The sequence below is a fragment of the Dendrobates tinctorius genome, unplaced genomic scaffold (genome assembly GCF_039654945.1).
Source record: "Dendrobates tinctorius isolate UK_male_01 unplaced genomic scaffold, ASM3965494v1 ptg000189l, whole genome shotgun sequence".
Classification (NCBI taxonomy): Eukaryota; Metazoa; Chordata; class Amphibia; order Anura; family Dendrobatidae; genus Dendrobates; species Dendrobates tinctorius.
The window spans coordinates 2805983-2832690 of NW_027361856.1; the positions used below are offsets into that span (position 1 = coordinate 2805983).

At 44.6% G+C, this 26708-nt stretch overlaps 1 protein-coding gene across 1 annotated transcript in view; it reads right to left on the reverse strand.

Moving 5' to 3' along the window:
• The window catches only part of LOC141055610 (C-X-C chemokine receptor type 6-like), a 126718-nt gene extending 111206 nt beyond the window's left edge, over positions 1–15512 (reverse strand). The window contains exon 1 of the mRNA XM_073552258.1: positions 15415–15512. The gene's annotated coding sequence lies outside the window, so the exon portion shown is untranslated. The remainder of the gene's footprint in view (positions 1–15414) is intronic.
• Positions 15513–26708: the final 11196 nt, after the last annotated feature.

Consider the following 26708-nt stretch of genomic DNA (forward strand, 5'->3'; position numbering starts at 1 on the left):
GTTTGCATCACTGCACACTTTCCCAATACTTACTCATGTTGTTTTTATTTCTTATAGTTTTACCGCGCATGTTCTATACTGTTCACCAATAAACAAGTTAGACTACAGAAAACAGTCTGCTTATTTGGAACACAGAACAGTGGTTTATGCTGTATGCTAGATTGCACACCGTGTCAACGTGTATGAAGGCAAAACACTAATGTTTTAACTCAGGAAGAGTTCAGAAATCAATATTTTGTGGAATAACCATGATTTTTAATCACAGCTTTCATGCGTCTTGGCATGCTTTCCACCAGTCTTTCACACTGCTTTTGGGTGACCTTACGCCACTCCTGACACAAAAATTTAAGCAGTTCTTTGTTTGATGGCTTGTGACTATCCATCATCCTCTTGATTACATTCCAGAGGTTTTCAATGGGGTTCAGGTCTGGATATTGGGCTTGCCATGACTGGGATTTGATGTGGTGGTCCTTCATCCACACATTGACTGACCTAGCTGTTTGGCATGGCGCATTGTCCTGCTGGAAAAAAACAGTCCTCAGAGTTGGGTAACATTGCATGAGCAGAAGGAATCAACTGTTTTTCCAGGATAGCCTTGTATGTGGTTTGATTCATACGTCCTTCACAAAGATTAACCTGCCCAATTCCAACCTTGCTGAAGCATCCCCAGATCATCACCGGTCCTCTACCAAATTTCACAATGGGTGCAAGACACTGTGGGTTTTACGCCTCTCCAGGTCTCCGTCTAACCATTAGACAACCAGGTGTTGGACAAAGCTGAAAATTAGACTCATCAGAGAAGAATACCTTACTTCAGTCTTCTTTGTTCCAATCCTTATGGTCTTTGGCAAACTTCAGCCTGTCTCTGTCAGGAAATATTACGTAATTCTTTTTGTTCCAATTTTACCTACAGAGCACTGGCTGCAGCCAATGCTCACTTTCCCTCCCCCCATTGTTTTGTAAAGGACACTGAGCTCACCAACATTTCCCCTCCCTCTACCTACTCCAGCTTTGTGTAACGTGAGACCCTGTTATGGCCGGCTCAAGCCAGAAGCAGAAAGTTAGAAACACATGGTTTTGGAAGTTCCTTTGTTCATTTCAATGTGAATATAATAATACAGATTAGGCATAGAGGCTGGAAACGTATATATTTGGAATTTACATAATAAAAGCTATCCACAGGTGGGTTTTGAAACTTCGGCAATCACCAGAATCCGAGAAACTGATTTCTACCTGACTGAGCCACACAACCACAGCATGTTTAGACTTAACTTTAACTTCCTAATAACTTTCTAAAGGGGGCATAACCAGCCACCCTGTGAGGTCATCCTTAGTTCTTGGCAAAGGTTTAAAGCTCATACGCCCAGACAAAGGGGAGTCTTTTGCCCGGGGAAGCAGTTATGGAAAGCTGTACATTTTGACCTGTTGCACTGGGAAGGTTCCCCTCCCCCCTCCTCCACATGGCGTGCCATTGACTTGACATAAGTTTAAGTTCTTCTTTTAATCCATTTTTATTGTGTAATTGCCTGTATATACTGTAGCTCGTCCCGTTTGTAACATCTTTTATACTTTTGTAAACACTGTCTATATTTTCTGGAGTAAATCTATAAAATTTACTAGTTTCATTTTCCTTGGTCTATAAATATATTTTCACGACCTCCGTGCTAAAACTATGCTACCGTGTGGGTTGACTCCTGACCCGATATTGATTTTAATTGTTGAACGAGGAGCTGGTGGCAGCAAAGTGTGTTCTGGGGTATTTGGGAGATTCTGGCAGTGACGGAATGTAGGATTTACATGTGTATTTCCTGCCTGAGACTGGGGATATACATACCGCCCTCCCTGCAGAGTGCCCAATAGCCAGTACACAGAAAAGCAGTCTTCTGGCGACTACTTATCCTAGGTGTAGTTCCCTGACTGACTTGAGGGTAAGGGGGGCGCCAGAGAGCTGCAAGTTCCAAACCAGAATTGGACAGTGGAATATAATAAATCCCTGACAAACTGGGGGCAACTACACCCCCCCGGTTCATGACATATTGGTGGCAGAGTGGAGGGATAGTAGAGCATTGGTGATCTGGTTTGAGCAATCATTCCACTCACTAAAAACTTGCACGGTTCTTGCGAGGACCATGCACAAAACGTTTTGGAGAATGAACTCAGTGTTTATTGGTGCTGACACAATACGGTGTGTATAGGAGTTACCCCCTCCCCTTCTATTCATTATTCTCTGCTATCTTTCATTTGGCAACTATGGCTATGTTTGGAGAGGCCTGGTATAAGCAGCAGTCCAAGGACACTCTTATATAACATGGCAGTTAGACAGGGCAGGAGACAGGGCAGGAGTACAACAAATATATACCATATGCATTTGTGTAATTTATATCCTGGCCGCTGCATTTACACACATCCACCACCCTGGCATTAACTCTCTACACTCCATCCATATCGGCCCCTCGCTCCTTTCCTCTCCCATGTATAACACTCACGCTCTTTTCACATTGTTAAATTGCACAGATCCAGTCAGTCCTACCATTCAACATAAGAGACGCTCTCACAAATCACTTAACCATCTGCTCACTCTTTCTATCCTCCTTCTCCTAGTCCCAGGTCCCCCATGTTATAGAAAGTCAAACCCCCCAACTGCTACACTCAGAAACCCCTCTAATCTTATTAATATTCCCTGCATGCCGTCTGTCTCTCTTAATTGTGCACTTTGGAATTCTCACTCAGTGTGTAACAAACTCTCCTTCACTCATGACTTTTTCCTTTCTAATTCTCTTAACCTCCTGGCTCTTACTGAAACCTGGATCAAGCAGTCAGACTCTACCGCTGCTGCTCTTTCATACGGGGGACTACACTTCTCTCATACCCCAAGATCAGACAATAGAGCAGGTGGTGGCGTTGGTCTGCTCCTATCACCAAAATGTACCTTTCAGGTTATCCCTCAACTACCCTCACTAGTCTTCCCTTCTTTTGAGGTCCATGCCGTCAGACTCTACACCCCCTTCTCCATTCGAGTGGCGGTGGTGTATCATTGTCTCGGCCCCTCCTATCAGTTCTTGGATCATTTTGCCACTTGGCTTCCACATTTTCTCTCCTGTGACATCCCTACCCTCATCATGGGAGATTTCAACATCCCCATTGCTCTTCCCCTCTCCCCATCTACTACTCACCTTTTATCTCTATCCTCCTCATTTGGCCTTTCGCAGCTTACTAATTCTCCAACGCATGAAGACGGAAACTCCCTCGACTTGGTCTTCTCTCAGCTTTGTGCAGTGGATGATTTTGCAAACTCCCCCCTCCCACTCTCTGACCACAATCTTCTTTCATTCTCTATCAAGAACTGCCAGGCTGCTCAGGTCACCCCCACTGTCCATACTTATAGAAACATACCATTAACACCCAGAAACTTCTGAAGAACTTGCAGTCTTCATTGGCCCCTATCTCCTCCCTCTCATGTCCTGATTCTGCATTGAAGCATTACAATGAAACACTTCAAAGTGTCCTGGATGAATTTGCACCCCCTATAAATAGAACACCAAAACGCAGACGGCGACAACCTTGGCACACGGTGCAAACACGTTTCCTGCAGCGGTGCTCCAGGTGCGCCGAACGTCTGTGGAGAAAATCCAATCTACACAAAGATTTCATCCATTTTAAGTTTATGCTTAGAACATACAACACTGCCCTTCACCTCTCCAAACAAGCCTATTTCAACACCCTCATCACCTCACTGTTCAATAACCCGAAACGTCTTTTTGACACTTTTCATTCTCTACTCAACCCAAGAGTACAGGCCCCAACCACGGAGCTCCGAGCTGACGATCTGGCCAATTACTTCAAAGAAAAAATTGACCAGATTCAACAGGAAATTATCTCCCAATCATCTCATACCATGCACTGTCCTCCCTCCCCCACTGCATCTAGCTCACTCTCTGATTTTGAACCAGTCACAGAAGAAGAAGTAAGCAGGCTCCTTGCATCTTCTCGCCCAACCACTTGCACCAGTGACCCATTTCCGTCACATCTCCTCCAGTCGATTTCCCCTGCTGTCACACCTCACCTAACTAAAATATTTGACCTCTCTCTCTTCTGGTATCTTTCCCTCCTCATTTAAGCATGCCATCATACATCCACTACTTAAAAAACCATCCCTCGACCAAAACTGTGCCGCTAACTATAGACCTGTCTCTAATCTTCCCTTCATCTCTAAACTCCTGGAACGCCTGGTCCACTTCCGTCTTATCCGCTATCGCTTTGATAACTCTCTTCTTGACCCTCTCCAATCCGGTTTCCGCTCTCTACACTCTACTGAAACTGCCCTCACTAAAGTCTCTAATGATCTACTAACAGCTAAATCAAATGGTCATTACTCCATGCTAATTCTCTTGGATCTCTCTGCAGCATTCGACACTGTGGATCATCAGCTCCTCCTCACTATGCTCCGTTCCATTGGCCTCAAGGACACCGTTCTCTCATGGTTCTCCTCCTATCTCTCTGACCGCTCCTTTACTGTATCTTTTGCCGGTTCCTCCTCCTCTCACCTTCTCCTCACTGTTGGGGTTCCTCAAGGATCGGTTCTAGGCCCCCTCCTCTTCTCCTTGTACACTGCCCCTATTGGTCAAACAATAGATTTGGTTTCCAGTACCATCTCTATGCTGATGACACCCAATTATACGCTTCCTCTCCTGACATCACGCCAGCCTTTCTAGAAAACACCGGCGATTGTCTAAACGCTGTGTCTAACATCATGTACTCACTATATCTGAAACTGAACCTGTCAAAGACTGAACTCCTGGTGTTTCCTCCCTCTACTAATGTACCTATACCCGACATTGCCATTTCTTTGTGTGGTTCCACCATTACTCCCCAGCAACAGGCCCGCTGTCTTGGGGTCATACTTGATTCCGAGCTTTCCTTTGCCCCCCACATTCGATCACTGGCTCGCTCTTGTCATCTGCACCTCAAAAACATTTCTAGAATTCGACCTTTTCGACTCTGCAAAAACACTTACTGTTTCTCTTATTCTTTCTCGTCTCGACTATTGTAACTCTCTTCTAATCGGTCTCCCTCTTACCAAACTCTCCCCTCTCCAATCTGTCTTGAATGCTGCAGCCAGGATCATATTCCTCACCAATCATTACACTGATGCCTCTACCTTGTGCCAGTCATTACACTGGCTACCCATCCACTCCAGAATTCAGTATAAACTTATTACCCTCACCCACAAAGCCCTCCATGGCTCAGCACCACCCTACATCTCCTCCCTTGTTTCAGTATACCACCCTACCCGCACCCTCCGTTCTGCTGATGACCTGAGGTTAGCATCCTCAATAGTCAGAACCTCCCACTCCCGTCTCCAAGACTTTACACGTGCTGTGCCAATTCTTTGGAATGCACTTCCCAGGTCAATACGATTAGTCCCCAATCCCGACAATTTTAAGCGTGCCCTGAAAACGCATTTATTCAGACTGGCCTACCGCCTCAATATATTAACATAATCTATCCCTATGTGGCACAGCCAAAAGTTTTACCATAACCAGATTTCCCGCATCATGTTTCCACATGCTTTATGCATCCATTAGCCCTCTGTGTTTGTACTGTTACACACTTAACATTATGGCTGGTCCATACAATCAGGGCAACTGTTACCACCCACCTTTCGTGTCTACCTCTTTCCTCATAGACTGTAAGCTTGCGAGCAGGGCCCTCTTTCCTCTTGGTATTTGTTATAATCTATGTGATTATTGTTATGCTGTAATGTCTATTGTCTGTACAAATCCCCTCTGAAATGTAAAGTGCTGTGGAATATGTCGGCGCTATAGAAATAAAATTTATTATTATTATTATTTATTATTGCCCTTTGCTTGTGTAATGATACTACGAAAATGCTCACATTCAAAGTACCCTTCTAGAACTTTCCATTCACACACACACACACACACTGAACTCTGCTACATATATTAGGTCTGTGAAAGACACACGCTGTGGGCTTTTTGACCCCTTCTCCTCCCAGCTCCTTCTAGCTCCACACTGTGTAATGTGATACTAGGTTATGGCTCTACGCTGGCTGAAGGCAGTTGGGGAAACATTTGCTCTTTTGTCTAAGATAGAGTTGATCTAAGATCTAAATATTAGGGCATATCTTGCCCTAGTTGGTGTTATACGTATAAAAGTTACATATTTGGGATATGCTTCGATAGAGCTACGCACCCTTTAGTTTTCTAGACTCCAGCTTCAGCGGACTCCAAGAAATGGATTCCTACTTAAATGGTCCATACAGGTACTTCGTGTTTGGGCTCAAATTAACACCAGGCTTGTGCTCAGAAGGATGGTAGTTCCGTCATTGCTCTACGTGGTTCCCTCCCTGAGATATGATACTTATGATTTTTCAGTACGTGTTAGTCTCTCTGAAAAAAGAGGAGTGCTTCCATAACTCAGCCCCCTCAGTGATGTCACGACCAGGGGGTATAAGATCGTGGGATCTCATTTTGCAGGGGTCTTTGCCCTTGAAGCCTGATACAGAGAGGCTCTGTGATGCATTTTGATGTATTGCCCCTCCCCCACACCACATGGTCTGCTATGAAATGATTTAAGCAACTGTAAGTGTTTTTCTTCTTTTAATCCCTGTTATTTTGTGATCACTTATATATATGATTGTCTCCCTTTATAATATCTTTTTATACCTTTTGTAAACACTGCCTACCTTTTGAAGTAAAATCTATAAAATTACTAGCTTAGTTTCTCCTTGCTCTATAACGTACATTAACGTCCTCTGAGGCTAAATTCGCTACTAATTGGGTTGGCACCTAACCCATTACTAATAATAGAAATAGGAGCTGGTGGCGGTGCCATGTCCTGGGCTTGTTGGGCAAAGTTTGCAGTGATGGAACGGGTTTTATAAGTGCATTGCCTGGCTCCAGCTGGGAGTAGTTATATTTCCCTTGCTGCAGGGTGCCTAATAGCCAGTACACATCCAGGCTGCCCATCTGCCAACTGATTACCCTAGGTGCAGTTCCCTAACTGACCTGAGGGTGAGGGGGCACCAGAGAGCCGCAAGTTCCAAAACAGGAACTGGAGTGGGGTCATAAAATAGGATCCCTGACGAACTAGGGGCAACCAAACAACTCTGTTCATGACAGCTTGCACGAATGGATTGACTCCATGGGCAAAACCAAGGGCCAACTGGTTGCTGCACTGATGCAATGTGCCGCAGAGCCAGTCCGTCACCAAAGCCCTGGTGACCCAGAATGTGGCCCAAGAGCAAGTGGTGCTGCTGCAGAGGTCCAACTGGTGACTGCAAGCCCTACTCACAGCCAGGGTAGTGTGGACCCCCACCCGTGGATGGCCTTGGAGCAACTCCATGCAGACGATCATGATGGACATCTGCAGCTGATCCAGCAAAACCAGGAGAGGGGTGAGTGACAGGCCTAAGCCCAGTGAGAGTCCGAGAGAGCCGAGTGACAGGCCCAAGCCCAATGAGAGGCCGCCGAGGCCCAAGCTCGGAGAGACCATGAACTGCAGTTGGCAGTGAGTCCAGCAACGCTCAGTTCCCTAAACCCCGGCCAGAGAATTTTCCTGTGATGGAAAAGGACGGGAACTTGGACATTTTTCTGTGGGGATTTGAGAAAGCCTACAGACAGTACCAGCTGCCTGGGGACCAATGGGCCTGATACCTAACCCCAGGGCTCAGAGGAAAAGCCCTGGAGGCGTTTGCTTCTCTCCCACCAGACCAAGATGGAGACTATGAGGCCATCAAGCAGGCCCTGATAAAGAAGTACCAGCTGTCGTGCAATACAGGGACAACCACCAGAGGATGAGGAAGGGAGGTAACAGGAGCTCACCTCAACCAAAGACCTGTAGAGCCGAGCAAACACCGCTAGGGGGCAGTAGAGAGGTCGTATAAGCCAAGTCAGCAACAGCCAGGAACACAGCATCAGAGGGGAAGGCAGGAGCAAGGTCTGAAGCAAGCCAGAGGTCTAAAAGCTGGTCTGGAGCGCGGTAACAAGAGGACACACAAAATCACAGCCAGAAACATGCCAAAGGTCAGAGCCAGAGAGAACAATCCAAAACAGGAACGGAAGACGGATGAGCAGGTCAGAAGTCAAGAAGAGAAGATTGAGGATCGCCTCGTGGACCAGGAGCTGTGCAGCAGACCGGGTAACTAGGACCTTGGTTGGGATTCTCCCCCAGGGCCAATACGCTGTTTCTTTAACCTAAGTCTGGTGAGTGTATCAGCTCTGCACTTTTATTTGTGATATTTTTAATTTTGCACTTAGATCCTGTGCAGTGCTGTCCCTTTTATATCACCTATCCTCAGGGTATTTTATGAAATTGCTAATAATGGGAACATTGTTTTCATGTGGCCATCCTGTACGGTCTTGAAAGGGGTATTGGGGTGCATCTAAATTTGGTGCCTTCCTAATAATGGGAACATTGCTTTCAGGTGGCTCTCCTCTACGGCTCTTCAAAGGGTTTGTTATGAATGAGTCACCGGAGGAGGAGAAAACAAAAATACAAGCTAAGTCCAGAAAACCGGAGAGGTTGGTAGCTATCAGATTGCAGACCCCTGATCCTATTCACCACAACTAACAGTAGCCGTGGGGGGTTCCTACGGTGCCCTAGACCCCTCGTCACAGACGGAGAACTACATAAGCCTAAAGAAAGAAAGGGGAAATTTAAACTGCCTCAGAGCAGACCCCAAAGCAATAGACAGCCCCCAACATGTATTGTCGGTGAAAAACAGATGAAAATACAAACACAGACAGAAAGACAGGCAGAGCAAACGATGGGGCCCAACTAACTAGATAGGACAGGACAGAAAAGATGCTGGCTGCAATCCGCAAAAAACCCTACAAAAATGTCCCAACCGTCTGATAGGAAAAAAGGCCCTGAAGTCGCTAGACTTCAAAATCACTATATCAGCACTCAGGTATATTCTGAAAACAGAGCAAAGAGATCAACTGATCAGAGATAAAAATGGAATTCAGCCAGTCCAAACCAGGACTGGCTGTATACAAACACCAAGGAAACCAGACAAAATCTCATGGAACAATAGCAGGGCAAAACTTAGCTTTTAGTAGAACAGGAACTAAAAAACTGGATGCCAGAGCTCAGAGCAGAAAGGATCACCAGCAAACCCTGCAGGACGTCGGCTGCCTTATATCCACTCAGAAATTCCAGATGTCCAATCACACTCCGCCTGTTCAGATAACAGGTTCTTCCCATCCCAATCAATCTCACTACCTCTCTTCACCAGCAGAGGGAGTTCATCAGACATCAAAGGTGAAGGGGAAAATGAACTCACAACAGTACCTCCCCCTTGAGGAGGGGTCACCGATCCCTCATCCACGCCACCAGGGCGATCAGGATGGGCCCGATGAAAAGCACAAACCAATCTTTCGGCATGAATATCGGATGCAGGGACCCAAGAATTATCCTCCTGGCCATAACCCTTCCATTTAACCAAATACTGGAGTCTCCGTCTAACCAGACGAGAATCCAGTATCTTCTCAACCTCATATTCCACATTACCTTCAACTAATACAGGGTCAGGAGGTGCCACCACAGAAACTACTGGCTCAACAAACCTCTTTAACAGAGACTTATGAAACACGTTATGGATCTTGAATGTAACAGGAAAAGCCAATCGAAAAGAGACCGGATTAAGAATGTCCAAAATCTTGTAAGGTCCAATAAATCTAGGTTTCAACTTCGGAGAAGCCACCTTCATAGAGATATTCTTTGATGACAACCAAACCATATCACCCACCTTAAACCGGGGACCAATGGTCCTATGCCGGTTGGAAAACTGCTGGGCCTTTTCCTGGGAGAGAGACAACTTATCCACCACTTGGTCCCAGATCTGGTGCATTCTCTCCACCACAGTGTCAACACCTGGGCAGGCAGAAGACTCCACCTGCCCTGAAGAGAATCGAGGATGAAACCCAAAGTTACAAAAAAAAGGTGACATCAAAGTAGCAGAACTAGCTCTATTATTTAAAGCAAATTCGGCCAAGGGCAAAAATGAAACCCAATCATCCTGATCAGCAGAAATAAAACATCTCAAATATGACTCCAAAGTCTGGTTTGTTCTCTCCGTCTGCCCATTGGTCTGAGGGTGAAACGCAGAGGAGAAGGACAACCGATTTCCTAGCTTGGATCAGAAAGTCCTCCAAAATCTAGACACAAATTGAACTCCTCTGTCAGATACAATGTTCTCAGGAATCCCGTGCAAGCGAACCACCTGTTGCAAAAACAAGGGCACCAACTCTGAGGAAGATGGCAACTTAGGGAGTGGTACAAGATGGACCATCTTAGAGAATCTATCACAAATCACCCAAATAACAGTCATCCTCTGAGAGACAGGCATATCAGAGATAAAATCCATTGAAATATGGGTCCATGGCCTCCTGGGCACCGGCAAAGGCATCAACAACCCACTAGAGCGAGAACAAGGTTTAGACTGAGAGCAAGTCCCACAGGAATGCACAAAATTCCTGACATCACGAGACAAGGCGGGCCACCAAAAAGACCGACTCATCAAATCTCTAGTACCAAAAATACCTGGATGACCAGCCAATGCAGAGCAATGAACCTCAGACATCACTCTCTTCCTCCACTGGTCAGGAACATACAATTTTCCAATGGGACAACGCTCAGGTTTGTCCTCCTAAAATTCTTCCAGAGCACGTCTCAAATCGGGCAAGATGGCAGAAAGAACTACCCCCTCACCTAAGATGGTAGCAGGCTTGGTCACAATAGGAGAATCAGCAAAGAAACTCCTAGAGAGGGCGTCTGCCTTGACATTCTTAGTGCCCGGAAGAAAAGAGACCACAAAATCAAAACGTGTGAAAAACAAGGCCCACCTAGCCTGTCTAGGATTCAAGCGTTTGGCCGACTCCAGGTAAATCAAATTCTTGTGGTCAGTAAGGACCACGACTTGATGTTTAGCTCCCTCCAACCAATGTCTCTACTCCTCAAATGCCCATTTCATGGCTAACAGTTCCCGATTCCCCACATCATAGTTACGTTCGGATGGAGAGAACTTTCGGGAAAAGAAAGCACAGGGATTCATTTTAGATGTTACAGGATCTTTTTGGGACAAAACAGCTCCTGCACCAATCTCAGAAGTGTCCACCTCTACCTGAAACGGGAGTGAGACATCAGGTTGCCGCAAAACCAGGGCAGAAGTGAACCTTCGCTTCAGCTCCTGAAAGGTAGAAACAGCCTCCGGAGACCAATTCAGCACATCAGCACCCTTCTTAGTCAAATCAGTCAATGGTTTGGCAATACCAGAAAAATTAGCTATAAATTTACGATAAAAATTAGCAAAACCCAAAAACTTCTGGAGGGCCTTCAAAGAAGTGGGCTCAACCCAATCATAAATAGCCTGTACCTTGGCCGGGTCCATTTCAATAGTTGACGGATACAAAATAAATCCCAAAAATGAAATCCTCTGTACACCAAAAAGGCATTTCGATCCCTTGACATACAGGGAATTCTCCCTCAAAATCCGGAACACAGTACGAACATGTTCCACATGAGAGTCCCAGTCCTTGGAAATGATCAAAATATCATCCAGATAGATGATCAAAAATGTATCCACAAAGTCTCGGAAAATATCATTCATGAAGCACTGGAAGACAGAAGGGGCATTAGTGAGCCCAAAAGGCATCACCAGGTACTCAAAATGTACCTCCGGAGTATTAAATGCCGTCTTCCATTCATCCCCCTGTTTAATGCGAATAAGATTATACGCCCCCCTGAGGTCAAGCTTGGTAAACCAGCAAGCACCTTTAACTCTGGAGAATAGATCAGAAATCAGGGGTAACGGATACTGATATTTAACAGTAATTTTGTTGCGGGAACGATAGTCAATACAAGTCCTTAATGAACCATCTTTCTTGGCCACAAAAAAAAAACAGCACCTAAGGGTGAAGAGGATGGTCTAATATGACCCTTCTCCAACGACTCCTTAATATAGGATCGAATAGCCTCGTGCTCGGGTACAGATAAATTGAAAAGTCGACCCTTGGGTCCAAAACTGAGGTTTATTCTTCGCCAAAGGAGTAGCATCAATACCCCTCAAAGGGATAGGCGTCTGCAGAGGTGTCATAGGAAACCCACAACGTTTAGCAAAATCCAAGTCCATCAGGTTCAGAGCTGCTCCCGAATCCACAAAAGCCTTAGCAGAAAATGTGGACAGGGAGCAGATCAGAGTAATTGCCAGAAGAAACTTAGGTTGAACACCACCCACAGCAAATGTGTGTGCAAAACGTTTCTCTCATTTAAGGCAGACAGAAATCATATGAGAGGCATCTCCACAGAAAAAACACAGCTTATTGCGCCTTCTGAACTCCCGACATTGCTCCCTAGACAAAACTCTATCACATTGCATAGGTTCAGACATTCGTTCAACAGGTGGCAACACCTCTCGTACAGTTTTACGTTCACGCCAACGCCGATCAACCTGAATGGCTAATGACATAGAATCGTCAAGACCAGAGGGAACAGGAAATCCCACCATAGTATCTTTTACGGTTTCTGACAAACCCTTCCGAAAGAGAGCTGCCAAGGCACCATCATTCCAGGTAGTAAGGACCGCCCACTTTCGGAATTTTTGACAGTACAACTCTGCAGAATCCTGACCCTAGCTCAATGCCAACAGGGCCTTTTCAGCCTGAACAATAGCATTAGGTTCATCATACAACAACCCCAAGGCCTGAAAAAATGCATCCACATTAGTCAGAATAGGATCATCAGGTTTCAAAGAAAACGCCCAATCCTGGGGATCGCCGCGCAGCAAAGAGATGACAATTTTAACCTGCTGCGCGGAGCTCCCCGATGAGTTAGGCTTCAAGGCAAAAAATAATTTACAATTATTCTTAAAATTCAGAAATTTAGACCGATCCCCAAAAAACACATCAGGAGTAGGGATCTTTAGTTCTGCAGCATGTGAATGAGCAAGATAGGCGGAAATTCCCCGCACTTCAGCAGCAAGCCGCTCCACACGATCAGACAACCGATCAATCTCCATTGAGAAAAAATTCCTCCTACGGCCTCAAAGAAATAGAGGAAAAAACATACACTAAAAAAAATTCTGACACTTTTTTTTTTTTTTTACAATTCTTTCCTGCAATTGAGTACCCTAGGATCTGCGGTATGGCTGGTGATTCTGTTATGAATGAGTCACCAGAGGAGGAGAAAACAAAAATACAAGCTAAGTCCAGAAAACCGGAGAGGTTGGTAGCTATCGGATTGCAGACCCCTGATCCTATTCACCACAACTAACAGTAGCCGTGGGGGGTTCCTACGGTGCCCTAGACCCCTCGTCACAGCTGGAGAACTACATAAGCCTAAAGAAAGAAAGGGGAAATCTAAACTGCCCTAGAGCAGACCCCAAAGCAATAGACAGCCCCCAACATGTATTGTCGGTGAAAAACAGATGAAAACACAAACACAGACAGAAAGACTGGCAGAGCAAATGATGGGGCCCAACTAACTAGATAGGACAGGACAGAAAAGATGCTGGCTGCAATCCGCAAAAAACCCTACAAAAATGTCCCAACCGTCTGATAGGAAAAAAGGCCCTGAAGTCGCTAGACTTCAAAATCACTATATCAGCACTCAGGTATATTCTGAAAACAGAGCAAAGAGATCAACTGATCAGAGACAAAAATGGAATTCAGCCAGTCCAAACCAGGACTGGCTGTATACAAACACCAAGGAAACCAGACAAAATCTCATGGAACAATAGCAGGGCAAAACAGGAACTAAAACTGGATGCCAGAGCTCAGAGCAGAAAGGATCGCCAGCAAACCTTGCAGGGCGTCGGCTGCCTTATATCCACTCAGAAATTCCAGATGTCCAATCACACTCCGCCTGTTCAGATAACAGGTTCTTCCCATCCCAATCAATTTCACTACCTCTCTTCACCAGCAGAGGGAGTTCATCAGACATCAAAGGTGAAGTGGAAAATGAACTCACAACAGGGTTATTGGAGTGCGTCTCAATTTGGTGCAGGGCAGGCCTTGTATTCAGTGCATAGGCAAACAGTATGGGAGTACCAACTTCCTAATAATGGGAACATTGCTTTCAGGTGGCCCTCCTGTTCGTATGTTCAAACGGTTATTTGGGGTGCGCCCAAATTTGGGGCAGGCCTTGCACTCACTGCATAGGCAACCAGTATGGGAGTACCAACTTCATAATAATGGGAACACTGCTTTCAGGTGGCATACTGTAAAGCTCTTCAAAGGGGTATTAGGGTGAGTCTAAATTTGGTGCAGGGCAGGCCTTGCATTCAGTGGATAGGCAAACAGTTTGGGAGTACCAACTTCCTAATGGAACATTGCTTTCAGGTGGCCCTCCCATACATGGCTTCAAAGTGTTATTGGTGTGCGTCTAAATTTTGGCCAGGCCTTGCATTCACTGCATAGGCAAACAGTTAGGAAAACCACTTCATAATAATGGAAACATTGTTCTCAGGAGACCCTCCTGTACATCTCATCAAAGAGGTATTGAGGTGCATCCTAATTTTTGGCAGCCCTGCCATACACTGCATAGCCAAGAACAGTATAGGAGACCCACTGTTTAATAATGGGAACAACAAAGCATAGCCGGCTGATGGATTAATAGTAAAGGCCACTTGATGGCCCTATAAAAATAGGCTTTGTAACTTTCAGAGACCATCCTTCATAAATGAAACAGGATGTGTCTGATGATGTGTCACACACCACATGGCCAGCTAAGGTTGAAAAAAGTTAAAATTACATTTCCCAGTGAATGCTTTTGTCTTAGTTGAAAGCAATGCTAAAGTTCAAAAACGCATCAAAAACGCTATGTGTGAACATAGTCCAAGGTGTGGAGGAACATTTTTGTTTTTGGTTATTTATTTTGCCTTATATACAAGTCATTACCCTGGAAAGGATGTTCTTTAACATATTTCCCAGGAAAATCCATTTTGGTTTTGTAATTGTATGTTTTATTGTGAGTCTGTAAAAGTGGCGTAAGACTCTGACAACATTGTTCACAGCAGCAACCTGGGAGTCAGAAATGCTTCCAGGGGTCTTCCCCATGACGTTCCCATGCCATTTGAGCACTGTTCCCATCATTTTCCACAATTTCTAGTCCCTCTAAAGACCCCCGAGTTTCCCATAGACTTACATTAGGCTCATTGCTCCAGTCGAGCAACCGAGCATTCCAATTTGCTCGACCCAAGCAACGAGCACCCAAGCATTTTATTGCTCGCCCATCAATAGTAGATACACCAGCTCAGCAATACCCTATTCATGTAGATTAGTTGTGATACAGACTTCAGGCTAGAAAGTTTAGAGTAATGGTGTATGGTTGGTTCAATTGGGAATGAGCACCTAGGGGTGAAGGAAAAGTGTAAGAATCATGATTGTCACTTACCGCTGCTGGAGAATGTTGTTGAGCAGAGTCAGACGCTTCAGCTGTATTTCTGCTTGTCTGCAGTCTAGATGTATTTTAGCCTTCTCAGCACCTATTTACGTGAACCCATGATGAGTAACTTCCTGCACCTAAACAAGCACCACTAGCAAAAAAGTCATAGAAGAGGAGAAAAAACACGATGTATTCTAGAGTGCTGTAGCTGTAAATAATGCCTCCATACTGGGCACCTAAATAATGCTTCCATACTAGGTACCTAAATAATGCTTCCATACTTGACACAAATAGTAGTGCTTTACTGTGCACCTCAACACTGCATCCATACTGGGCACCTAAATAATGCTTCCATACTTGACAGCTAAATAATGCCTTCATACTGGGCACCTAAATAATGCTTCCATACAGGACACATAAATAATGCCTCCATTCTGGGCACCTAAATAACGCTTCCATACTGGAAACCTAATTAATGAATCCATAAAGACACCAAAATAATGCCGCCATACTGGTACCTAAAAATTGGTTCCATACTGAACACAAATAGTGCTGCTATATTGTGCACCTCAAAACTACATCTATACTGGGCACCTAAATAATGCCTCCATTATGAGCACCTAAAAATGCCTCCATAAAGAGCACCTAAAAAATGCCTCCATACTGGGCTCCTGAAAAATGCTTCCATACTGGACATCTAAATAATGCCTCCATACTGGATAGACAAAAAACGCTTCCATACTGGAAACCTAAATAATACAGTTGTGGCCAAAAGTATTGACACCCCTGCAATTCTGTCAGATAATACTCAGTTTCTTCCTGAAAATGATTGCAAACACAAATTCTTTGGTATTATTATCTGCATTTAATTTGTCTTAAATGAAAAAACACAAAAAGAATTGTCCTAAAGCCAAATTGGATATAATTCCACACCAAACATAAAAAAGAGGGTGGACAAAAGTATTGGCACTGTTTGAAAAATCATGTGATGCTTCTCTAATTTGTGTAATTAACAGCACCTGTAACTTACCTGTGGCACCTAACAGGTGTTGGCAATAACTAAATCACACTTGCAGCCAGTTGACATGGATTAAAGTTGACTCAACCTCTGTCCTGTGTCCTTGTGTGTACCACATTGAGCATGGAGAAAAGAAAGAAGACCAAAGAACTGTCTGAGGACTTGAGAAACCAAATTGTGAGGAAGCATGAGCAATCTCAAGGCTACAAGTCCATCTCCAAAGACCTGAATTTTCCTGTGTCTACCGTGCGCAGTGTCACCAAGAAGTTTAAAGCCCATGGCACTGTGGCTAACCTCCCTAGATGTGGATTGTAAAGAAAAATTGACAAGAGATTTCAACGCAAGATTGTGCGGATGTTGGATAAAGAACCTCGACTAACATCCAAACAAGTTCAAGCTGCCCTGCAGTCCGAGGGTACAACAGTGTCAACCCGTACTATCCGTCGGCATCTGAATGAAAAGGGACTGTATGGTAGGAGACCCAGGAAGACCTCACTTCTTACCCCGAGACATAAAAAAGCCAGGCTGGAGTTTGCCAAAACTTACCTGAAAAAGCCTAAAACGTTTTGGAAGAATGTTCTCTGGTCAGATGAGACAAAAGTAGAGCTTTTTGGGCAAAGGCATCAACATAGAGTTTACAGGAGAAAAAAAGAGGCATTCAAAGAAAAGAACATGGTCCCTACAGTCAAACATGGTGGAGGTTCCCTGATGTTTTGGGGTTGCTTTGCTGCCTCTGGCACTGGACTGCTTGACCGTGTGCATGGCATTATGAAGTCTGAAGACTACCAACAAATTTTGCAGCATAATGTAGGGCCCAGTGTGAGAAAGCTGGGTCTCCCTCAGAGGTCATGGGTCTTCCAGCAGGACAATGACCCAAAACACACTTCAAAAAGCACTAGAAAATGGTTTGAGAGAAAGCACTGGAGACTTCTAAGGTGGCCAGCAATGAGTCCAGACCTGAATCCCATAGAACACCTGTGGAGAGATCTAAAAATGGCAGTTTGGAGAAGGCACCCTTCAAATATCAGGGACCTGGAGCAGTTTGCCAAAGAAGAATGGTCTAAAATTCCAGCAGAGCATTGTAAGAAACTCATTGATGGTTACTGGAAGCGGTTGGTCGCAGTTATTTTGGCTAAAGGTGGTGCAACCAAGTATTAGGCTGAGGGTGCCAATACTTTTGTCTGGCCCATTTTTGGAGTTTTGTGTGAAATGATCAATGTTTTGCTTTTTGCTTCATTCTCTTTTGTGCTTTTTCATTTAAGACAAATTAAATGAAGATAATAATACCAAAGAATTTGTGTTTGCAATCATTTTCAGGAAGAAACTGAGTATTATCTGACAGAATTGCAGGGGTGTCAATACTTTTTGCCACAACTGTACATCCATACTGGACACCAAAATAAAGCTGCCATACTCGACACCTAAATAATCCCACCATACTGGGCATCTAAATAATGCCTCTATACTGAGCACCTAAATAATGCCTCCATACTAGTCACCTATAAAATGCTTCCATACTGAACACAAATAGTGCTGCTATATTGTGCACCTCAACACTGCATCCATACTGGGCACCTAAATGCTTTCATACTGAGCACCTAAATAATGCCTCCATACTGGGCACCTAAATAATGCTTTCATATTGAACACAAATAGTGGTGCTATACTGTGCACCTCAACACTGCATCCATACTGGGCACCTAAATAATGCCTTCCTACTGGGCACTTAAATAATGCTTCCATATTGAACACAAATAGTGGTGCTATACTGTGCACCTCAACACTGCATCCATACTGGGCAACTAAATAATGCCTCCATACTGGGCACCTAAAAAATGTTTCCATGCTGGACAGATAAATAATGCCTCCAAACTGTACAGATAAATAATGCCTCCATACTGGTCACCTAAATAATACTTCCATATTGAACACGAATAGTGCACCTATACTGTGCACCTCAACACTGCATCCATACTGGGCACCTAAATAATGCCTCCATACTGGGCACCTAAATAATGCCTCCATAATGAGCACCTAAATAATGCCTCCATAATGAGCACCTAAATAATGCCTCCATATTGGGCACCTAAGAAATGCTTCCATACTCGGAACCTAAATAATGCTTCCATATTGAACATACATAGTTCACCTATACTGTGCACCTCAACACTGCATCCAAACTGGGCACCTAAAGAATGCCTCCATACAGGGCATCCAAATAATGCTTCCATACTGGAAACCTAAATAATGCATCGATACTGGACACCAAAATAATGCCTCCATACTGGACACCTAAATAATGTCTCCATACTGGGCACCTAAATAATGCTTCCATACTGGACAGCTAAATAATGCCTCCATACTGGGCACCTAAATAATACCTCCATACTGGAACCAAAATAGTGCCACCATACTGGACAAGTAAATAATGCCTTTATACTAGGCACCTAAATAATAATAGCTATAGTTTGGCTATTGGACACATAGTTGATGGGAGGTACAGTGGGGCAAAAAAGTATTTAGTCAGTCAGCAATAGTGCAAGTTCCACCACTTAAAAAGATGAGAGGCGTCTGTAATTTACATCATAGGTAGACCTCAACTATGGGAGACAAACTGAAAAAAAAAAATCCAGAAAATCACATTGTCTGGTTTTTTTTCATTTTATTTGCATATTATGATGGAAAATAAGTATTTGGTCAGAAACAAGCAATCAAGATTTCTGGCTCTCACAGACCTGTAACTTCTTCTTTAAGAGTCTCCTCTTTCCTCCACTCATTACCTGTAGTAATGGCACCTGTTTAAACTTGTTATCAGTATAAAAAGACACCTGTGCACACCCTCAAACAGTCTGACTCCAAACTCCACTATGGTGAAGACCAAAGAGCTGTCAAAGGACACCAGAAACAAAATTGTAGCCCTGCACCAGGCTGGGAAGACTGAATCTGCAATAGCCAACCAGCTTGGAGTGAAGAAATCAACTGTGGGAGCAATAATTAGAAAATGGAAGACATACAAGACCACTGATAATCTCCCTCGATCTGGTGCTCCACGCAAAATCCCACCCCGTGGGGTCAGAATGATCACAAGAACGGTGAGCAAAAATCCCAGAACCATGCGGGGGGACCTAGTGAATGAACTGCAGAGAGCTGGGACCAATGTAACAAGGCCTACCATAAGTAACACACTACGCCACCATGGACTCAGATCCTGCAGTGCCAGACGTGTCCCACTGCTTAAGCCTGTACATGTCTGGGCCCGTCTGAAGTTTGCTAGAGAGCATTTGGATGATCCAGAGGAGTTTTGGGAGAATGTCCTATGGTCTGATGAAACCAAACTGGAACTGTTTGGTAGAAACACAACTTGTCGTGTTTGGAGGAAAAAGAATACTGAGTTGCATCCATCAAACACCATACCTACTGTAAAGCATGATGGTGGAAACATCATGCATTGGGGCTGTTTCTCTGCAAAGGGGCCAGGACGACTGATCCGGGTACATGAAAGAATGAATGGGGCCATGTATCGTGAGATTTTGAGTGCAAACCTCCTTCCATCAGCAAGGGCATTGAAGATGAAACGTGGCTGGGTCTTTCAACATGACAATGATCCAAAGCACACCGCCAGGGCAACGAAGGAGTGGCTTCGTAAGAAGCATTTCAAGGTCCTGGAGTGGCCTAGCCAGTCTCCAGATCTCAACCCTATAGAAAACCTTTGGAGGGAGTTGAAAGTCCGTGTTGCCAAGCGAAAAGCCAAAAACATCACTGCTCTAGAGGAGATCTGCATGGAGGAATGGGCCAACATACCAACAACAGTGTGTGCCAACCTTGTGAAGACTTACAGAAAACGTTTGACCTCTGTCATTGCCAACAGAGGATATATCACAAAGTATTGAGATGAAATTTTGTTTCTGACCAAATACTTATTTTCCACCATAATATGCAAATAAAATGAAAAAAAAACAGACAATGTGATTTTCTGGATTTTTTTTTCTCAGTTTGTCTCCCATAGTTGAGGTCTACCTATGATGTAAATTACAGACGCCTCTCATCTTTTTAAGTGGTGGAACTTGCACTATTGCTGACTGACTAAATACTTTTTTGCCCCACTGTATGTATCACATATCACAGAGGTCGTTGTCCTCTGTGATTAAACCACTTAAGGACCAAGCCACTTTGTAAGTTAATGACCAGGCCTTAATTTTGAAATCGGACCACTGTCACTTTATGTGGTTATAACTCTGGAACGCTTCAATGGATCCTGCTGATTCTGAGAATGATTTTTCGTGACACATTGTACTTCATGCTAGTGGTAAAATTTATTCGATATGACTTGTGTTTACTTATGAAAAAAACGGAAATATGACGAAAATTTTTAAAATTTTGCAATTTTCAAACTTTTAATTTTTATGCCCTTAAATCAGAGAGATATGTCACACAAAATAGTTAATAAATAACATTTCCCACATGTTTACTTTACATCAGCACAATTTTCGAACCAAACTTTTTTTGTTAGGAAGTTATAAGGGTTAAAAGTTGACCAGTGATTTCTCATTTTTCCAACAAAATTTACAAAACCATTTTTTTTAGGGACCACCTCACATTTGAAGTCACTTTGAGGGGTCAATATGACAGAAAATACCCAAAAGTGACACCATTCTAAAAACTTTAGGTACTTCACAAGAATTGAAGCAATGTGGAAGGAAAAAATGAAAATTTAACTTTTTTCCCCAAAATTTTTCTTCGTACACAATTTTTTTTATTTTGTCAAGGGTATCAGGAGAAAATGAACCACAACATTTGTTGTGCAATTTCTCCTGAGTACACCGATACCCCATAAGTGGAGGAAGACCAATCTTTAGGCGCACGGCAGTTCTCAGAAGGGAAGGAGCATCATTTGAGATTTTGAATGTCAAATTGGCTGGAATCGAGAGCAGATGCCATGTCGCATTTGGAGAGTCCCTGATGTACCTAAACAGTGGAAACCCTCCATATGTGACCCCATTTTGGAAACTAGACCCCCCAAGGAACTTATCTAAATGTGCGGTGAGCACTTTGAACCCCCAAGGACTTCACAGAAGGTTATAACGTAGAGCCGTAAAATTAAAAATTCATATTTTTTCCACAAAAATGATCTTTTCACCCCCAATTTTTATTTTTTCAAGGGTAACAGGACCCAAAAAGTTACTGTGCAATTTGTCCTGAGTACTTTGATACATCATATGCGGGGGTTAACCACTATTTGGGCGCATGGCAGAGCTCGGAAGGGAACGAGCGCCATTTGACTTTTTTGGCTGGAATTGAGATCAGACGCCATGTCGCATTTGGAGAGCCCCTGATGTGCCTAAACAGTGGAAACCCCCCACAAATGACACCATTTTGGAAGCTAGACCCCTTAAAGAACTTATCTAGATGTGTGGTGAGCACTTTGAGCCCCAAAGTGCTTCACAGAAGTTTATAACGTAGAGCTCTGAAAATAAAAAAATCATTTTTTTCCACAAAAATAATCTTTTTGCCCCCCAATTTTTATTTTCACAAGGATAAAAGGAGAAATAGGACCCCAATAGTTGTTGTGTAATTTGTCCTGAGTACGATGATACCCCATATGTGGGGTGGATCCACTGTTTTGGCGCATGGCGGAGCTCGGAAGGGAAGGAGCGCCGTTTTGGAATGCAGACTTTGATGGAATGGTCTGTTGGCGTCATGTTGTGCTTGCAGAGCCCCTGATGTGCCTAAACAGTAGAAACCCCCCACAAGTGACCCCATTTTGGAAACTAGACCCCCAAAGGAGCTTATTTAGATGTGTGGTGAGCACTTTGAACCCCCCGGCATATAATTCAGTCAAAAAATGGAGGTGCTTGCATGAGAAAACATGAATATTTCAATGTGAAGCAAAAAAAGAAGAAAGCTGCGTCCCACTAGACCTACTGTGTGTGCAGCGTCGCTTCTGCGGACGCCAAGGAGGGCTGCAACTGCAGCGTGGCGTAGGACACTGCCGCTCGACGACAAAGCAGAAAGCAAGCGCGATGTCGGACGCTAGCGTAGCGATGCGGTGAGCACAGTGGCTTAAGGCTTGCCACTGACTGGTGCTGACTACTAAACTAATTCCCTAACCACATGCGTAATATCAGAGGGAAGGGGTTTCATAATAAGTCAGTCACCAGAATCATACATCCATCACCATTCACACATAGCAGTATAGTCTCTAGCGCATGGCGGAACGGCCATGCGCGCTTTTTATAGCAGCCGGGACCTTCCAGAAGCTTCCAGATCTCCGAGATGGACCAATGAGATCTGGAGCAGGACCTGAGCACATGACTCCCGATCTCCAATGGGAAACCATCTCATGAGCATGCTCAGTAGGAGGACAGAGGGACTTAGCCCCTGGAGAGATTTGCTGCAAGGCAATCTCCTCTGCGGTAGATAAAGAGCAAGAGACTGCAGAATGTAAGGGTCTGGATTCCTGCAGAGCAGACGCAGGAACCTGACTCCTAACAGTATGTATATGATGCGGTGCTGTGTATGTGTGTGAGAGAGAGTGGTGGGGTGCTGTGTGTGTATGTGGTGTGGTGCTGTGTGTGTGAGTGGTGCGGTGCGGTGTAAAAATATACCTGTAGAAAATGTCTATACTGGATACCGCGTTCAGCCCTGCACACTTGCAACCTACTTCTATAAACCCCATATTAGCCTTAGGCTGCCAGTCTCACCTGCACACCTGCAAGCTACTATTATATGCCCCATACGGGCCTTTTGCTACCGGTCTCAGTATAGACATTTTCTACAGGTATATTTTTACACCGGTCTCAGTACAGACATCTTCCACAGGCAAATTGCTTCAGCAATCCAGCGGGAACCTCTCCTCATTTCCTTATGGAATATATTGCATCTAATTGAATTACCAGCACAGCACACCTTAAGGGTAGCTGGAAGCCTGCTATATGCCTACACCATATTTGGAAGCAGGAACTTACAAAAAAATTATTTTGCTCGTGGACATACGTTTGTTCATACTATATAGACAGCAGTCGGACTGACAAAGGCCAAGTGTAGGCCGAAACGTCTTTTTGTAGGACTGCACATAAATAAAAACTTCACTTAAAAAGGACAATTCAGTTGAGTGCCAAGTTACTTTATCATTATTCACTTGGGTCTGGATAACCTACTTGTGCACCTTGTGGTAGTGCCACGCTATACTTGACACATACCAAACAGCTTCTGACCTGTCAGTTTCTTCCCTTGCCCATACCATCTGCTCCCTGGCAGCATATTTCCATGGATTTTATTACAGATTTATCTGTATCATCCAGGAGTACTTTCATCTTGGTGGTTGTGGATCGCTTCTCCACGATGCCCTGCTTATCTGCTATCCGGTCTTCCATCTGCTCCAGTACTGGCAAAAGAATTTATTCTTCATATTTTTCACCTCCATGGGCAACAGCTTAACATAGTCTCCGATAGAGGTGTTCAGTTTACCTCTCGTTTCTGGATGGCCACCTGTAAGCTTCTGAATGTTACCTTGGATTACTCTTCATCCTACCATCATCAGTCCAATGGCCAAGTGGGATGAGTCAATGAAAACCTGACTAATCTTGACCTTCGACACTTTGTCATTGCCCACCTCAATGACTGGGCTGAACAACTGCCTTAGGCCGAATTCTCATACAATAACCATGTGAGCAAATCTTCTGCCAAATCTCTGTTTTTTCTAGTCTACGGTCAACACCCTAAGGTCCAATTTCCTGTGGCTATGACCTCCGATATTCCTGCTGATGAATCCCTCATCAGTAACTTTCTGAAATCATCATTGAGGACACTATGGCTTCCTTAGTGAAATCCAGGCAGCTCGGTGGCTCAGTGGTTAGCACTGCAGTCTTGCAGCACTGGAAGCCTGGGTTCAAATCCCACCAAGGACAATATCTGCAAGGAGTTTGCATGTTCTCCCCGTGTTTGCGTGGGTTTCCTCTGGGTCCTCCAGTTTCCTCCCACACTCCAAAGACATACTGATAGGGAATTTAGATTGTGAGCCCCATCGGGGACAGCGAAGATAATCTGTGCGAACTGTAAAGCGCTGCGGAATATGTTGGCGCTATATTAGAAATAAAGATCATTATAAAGATTAAATCCTCATAGTGAAAAGACACAAACATAAGAAACATCTGGATTCGCCTCTGTCTATCATCTAAGTATGCCCGTCAAAAAATACCATCCTATAAAGTGAGTCCTCGTTTCTTCGGTCCCTTCGAGGTGTTGAAACAAATTAATCCAGTACTCTACAAACTCAAACTACTTGTCTCTTTACATATCCCCAAAACATTCCTTGTGTCTCTTCTCAAACTTGTTATCCTCAGTTCTTTCTTCAAGAATCCTTTCTTAAAGGGGCCATGCACATTCCCTAAAAGTGTCCACAGCTGGAGGACACTTAATATTTAAGGCACCTCCTCCAACACGGAGGTGCATGTGCAATGTTGTAAGTTTGCTCGTATTCCATTACGCTGCACCTGCCAGTGCTCATCTCTACATCAGCCAGTCCCGCTACACTTGCCAAATGCTCATCTCTAGGTCAGCCAGTCCCATCTTCATTCGTGGGTCCGCTTGTTTTACGGCACCTGCCTGCATTCACTGTACTTTATTTTACATCTACCCAAGGTCAGTCCCGGTGTAGCACCTGGTCCACCTCCTTGGTCTTTCCTCGGATCATGGTATTTTATGCTGTTGTGTATCCATGGTCAGACTAAGTGAGGCTCCTAGTCCTCCAGGCTTTCCTTGGGCCATGGCTCAGTGGTTCCACCACCCAGACCATTACATCATCAAGGCCCTAATGGTTGACACTTAGGAAGCTGAGGGTGCTAGGTGTCGGGTTCCTGCCTCTACACAGGAGGGAACTCGAGCCTTGCCTTCTGCAGTCTTCCATTCCTCTCCAGCCGGAGAGGAGGCTGCTCAGCAGAGACGTCAGTCCCAACGCCTTGCCCAGGCTAATGCTAGGTGTCTGGTTGCTCCTCCTGGCTCTGCTATTGTATCATGCGTCAGTCAGCAGCAAGCAGATGCTCCTGGGACTAAGTCCTGCGTTTCCCCTACTGAGCATGCCCATGGTATGACCTCTAATTGGAGGTTGGAGGTCACATGCGCAGGTCTCATTCCTGCTCGGATTGGTCCACTGGGAAGGTCCCGGAAGGATGCCGCTATAAAATAGTCGCATGGCTCGACCATGCGCTAGTATAGACTCTTGTGGCTTATGGTATGTATGATGGCGGTTGCTTGATACTGCGACTGACTCATTATGAAACCCCTACCCTTGGTTGTGTATGTTGTTAGGGTCTAGTGGTTAGAGTTAGCGCCTGTCAGTGGCTAGGCTATATGCCACAGTGCATCCCAGTCCTCTGCACTTGCTAGTGTCCGATTGTGCCTCTCTGCTCAGGGCACTGTCGTACCGCGCCAGGTAGCAGTAGCCACCAGTGCGGCGCCGTAGGCAACTCTAGCGCTTTCCTCTCCACTCTGGATGATTAGTGGCGTACGCCACAACGGTGCAGTGCACACTGGTGCATTATTTCTCTGTTGGTCTCTTGCTGGCTCCACTGCAGCAGCGCCGAGCACTATTGAACTAGAGGGACTCTAACCCTGTGTCCTTGAGGCAGAGTCCTGTGTCCGTATACTAGCGCTCATTCGGCCGAGCCCTGTAAGTTTAACAGGCTTCGGCATTTACATTGTGCGGCACCGCGGTTCTGTGAATCAGCAGAACTCGCTCCCGTACACACCAGGTGACTCTATCCCGCATGTGTTTCTTTATTATTTGCCGTATAGTCTCCGCCATTACTGAGCAGCAGGTTTCCATCTCTGCACGGTGGACCCCGGGCTGCAAACGCACCTCATACCACCTTTTTTATTTGGTGCGTTCCGCCAGCCCTTAACAGAGGGTCCCAGTACTTCTGAAACTGATAGTATCAGTATTGTACCATGTCAACATTTCCTGGAGAGGTTCTCTAAACAGCAAAGAAGGGAAGATCACAAAAAAGGTGCAGAGTGTGCTCCAAGAGGGGACCACGAAAAGACACCGTTGTGAAACCTGCCCTGAGAAACCTGGCCTTTGCATTAAGGATTGTTTCAAAGCGTACCACACGTCCACAAATTAATAAAATTTGTTTTAACCCTATTGACACTTTTATAATCTGATTTACTCCACTCAAGTTACACAAACCACCACATGATAAATTAATACACCAGTAAAACCAAAAGCATTGTAATCATCACTATAAAACTATGCCTCTATATAAATTCATGGAGGAGTGTAGTTTCC